The sequence below is a fragment of the Leishmania donovani genome, chromosome 19 (assembly GCF_000227135.1).
Source record: "Leishmania donovani BPK282A1 complete genome, chromosome 19".
In the NCBI taxonomy this organism is placed as follows: Eukaryota; Euglenozoa; class Kinetoplastea; order Trypanosomatida; family Trypanosomatidae; genus Leishmania; species Leishmania donovani.
The window spans coordinates 563,047-566,392 of record NC_018246.1 but is presented as its reverse complement, the minus strand read 5'-3'; positions in this window follow the sequence as shown (position 1 = coordinate 566,392).

Here is a 3,346-nt window from a genome sequence, read left to right as displayed (position 1 = left end):
GCGCGCGAGGGACTTCCTCCCTTCTGTATCACTCACTGCCGCATTCGCCCCCTCACCGTAATGCAGAGCGCACCCCCTGAATTGCCTTGCAGAGATACACGAGTGGTTTTCGTTGCCATTCGATATGCTCGTGGAGCATCACGGCATCCTGTATGTCGTCTCTTTTTTGAGGGGCAGAAGGGGAGGGGGCTGCCATTCATTGCCGATTTCCTGATTGAAAGTGGAAAGATGCTCAGCGGGGATGGGGGAATTCAGGGGAACGCGCCACTTCGGCCACAAACGCGGTGCGCAGACGTCTCGCATGGCCTCACCGGTTTGTTGCCCATCGAGGGGCATCACGCTTCTTTGAGATGCTCGATAGATTTATGGACGACTACCCCGCTAGTGCAGTCTCGGGTAGTACCCCCATCCGTAGCCACTCCGTTTCTCTTGTCAGCTAGAGGATTACCCGTACGGGGGAGCAATGAGTGCTTGGCTGTCTCGGAAGTCCAAAGTCGCTTGCACGGGAGCCCGATCCTCTGTGCAGGGTTAGTAAGCGTCAATGCCGCGAGGGAGGCCATCGGCGGGGTTGGTTTCGCCTGCCATGTAGAAGAATGCCACCTGCATATTCTTCTTGTGGACAAGGGAGTGCATGCACTCTCGCAGGGCGTTCACGACGTCTTCTCGCCCGACCCCACCGTAACCGCTCTGTCGTCGTTGCGCACGCACAGTGGTGATGCGGCCGGCCATCACAGCTCACTTCTGACCCTCTTCCGGACAACAGCGGTAAAGCAGGTTGAGGAGTCTCAACGCCGCCGCTGGATCCGCGCGCACCGAATACTTTGCCGTGAAGTGCAGGGTTTCGTTTCGCGGTAGGGAGCTGTGCTCGCCTTCAAGGTTGCTCACCAACCTTTGCTGGCACTGGAAACCGTCGCCGGTGCGCCAGCGAGTTAAAGCACCCCAGCTCTCAGCCGAGGCGTCAGTGACATTGATGTAGCCATGTGTTTCGCCCGTCGTCACCAACGTCCATCTCAGGTGAGATCTGCCACCACGGGTTCTGCATGAGCCGGCGAGCCTTGACCTCTCGTCAGGCTTCGCGCGTGAGGGTCCAGGTACGGAAGCGGTGAGGCCCGTTCTCTGCCCCGATCCACCAGACGGTAGACACAACGATGCCCTCTCGAGCAACAACCGGGAAAAAAAGGTTGGGTGGGCGCATCATAGCTGCATACAGAGCATTCATTGCCAGCGACACGTAAAGGCAACAAGACCGCAGGTAAAGGCTTCGGCGCGCATCGCTAACGCCGGCTTTGCCACTGAATGGAGTGAGTGCGAGGCGAATATCGCTCACGGCCGTGCCGCCACGGAAATACATATATATGTTTGGCCTCACGAAAGCTCAGCTCATCGTGTGCCACCTGCAGTCACCCCGTATTCCTTTTGCGCCCTAGTTCCTCTGTCTGGGGGATGGCAGCAGGTTCGTCTGTCCAACACATCTGAGGATTGCGCGTACGGCTGAAAGCAAAACTTGCTTGTAGCCTTCCCTCGTGGCAAGCATCGTGCCGGTGATACCGGTGAGGATTGTCGCGGCGGTCGGCATGCCCACGATCATGCGTGTGATACCCGGGCCCACGGCCGCGCTCCATCGCGCACCTGTTGGCCGTGCTGTCAGGCGCAGACACCCATACGAGGTCAACCGCGGAACAAGTGCATCACGAACCGCTTCACCGAAGCGGACTAGCAGCTTCAAACGCATCAAAAAAAAAACGGACGGTGGGATAGTGTGCTAGGCGTTCCGCAGCCCTCGTGTACATGCTCCCGCCTTCTCGGGGTTCGTCAATGGTGGGAAGTCTTCCTTGCCGGTGACAGAGTGCATATTCGGCCCGGGGATCCTCCGCCGCCTCCCCTTCACTTCAGAGACAGAAAAAACGTTTGCACCGTGCACCCCCAGGCCTGCAGATTGCCAACGCGCGGCTCCCGCCCTCCCCCCAGCCTGGGTTTCGCGGGCTTCACCGTGTGCCGTGTGCGCAAGCGCCCCCTGCCTACGTGACCTTGCGGAGCAGCTCGTCAATACATTTCGTATCGGAAGCGCTTCCGCCCCCCCCCCCAAAAAAAAGCCGGCGTCTGCGTCGCCACAGTCTACTGTCGAGGGGCGTCGGTCGAGCAGCGCGCGCGCTGGCTTCCAGAGCTGTTTACGTGATAGTGCTGAAGCACATCCGTCAGGAAAACGCGCGACCGGCGAGCGGTGGAGTCGGCGCGCCCCACGTCCGCGCCTAGATGTCCGGCGCAAACCGTGGCGATCCTAGAAAAGTTTTCCGCCGCCACTGTCGCGCTTCTGCCGGGCACATCCACTGACGGGCGCTGCGATGCCTGACCAATGCGCAGAAAGCGTTTTCTTTAGATGCTTGCGCACCTCTTACGCTGGTGCTGCGTCAAAGATGCGCAGCTCCGGAGCCTCCGTGCTCACCCTCCTCGATGAGGCCAGCGATCCCGTGGTGGCGTGTGAGCAGCAGGGAAGAGATGGGCATCCGCAGTGGTGCGCGGTGCTCCATTTCCAACACAGCCAAAGCGGAGCGCGGCCGCAAGCCGTGCAGCAGCGTCCACCTTTCAGCACGGGCTCCACCGAAGGGCATTCGGCGGCTGCGCCTCCACCTCCTCGCTCGCAGGGGCTCTCACCCGTTCTTTTCCAATGCAAGATCAGTGGCCCCATCCTTGGAGGATTCAGCGGTCGCATCACTTCCGTCGCGGTACCGAGGCGTCTGGTTGTCACGTCGACGGCTGCCGTCTCGGCCGCGCCGGGCGTTGCCTCGACCTCGGCCTGGCAGGTTCTTTGCGCAAATCGTTCCCCGCCGCAGGAACTCCATGATTACAGCTTCGGTATTCGCCATATCCGCGGCCTCGACGTGTTGTTCACCGTTGGCGTTGTCGCCTCCCTCCAAGGAGGAGCCGCCTTCACAAGCATAAACTTGTTTGCGCAGGTGCGGAAGAAACCCTGAAAGGCGTTATCGCTGGAGCGGTCTTCGAGCACGCCATCCTTCGTTATCGACGCACCGCACAGACGACTCTTCAGATACGCCAACTCCGTTGCAGGTGAGTAGCGGGGCACCGTGAACCGCTCGACCAGCTTGCCGGTGGTCGCCTAGTCTCCGCAAGACACGATATCGGACAATCCGGTGCTTGTACCGAGCGGTAGCGCGCACAGGTCAAAGGAGGTTGCCCGTGGCCTGCACCCTGTCCTTGACGCAAGGAACGCAGCGCCGCACGACATGAGTGGCTAGGCTGAAGGGGCTTTGCCCTTTGCGAGCATTTCGTGCGCTTTCCTTCTGCCTTCGCGGACCACATCGGCTTAGAAACGCGGGCATGTCTTCCG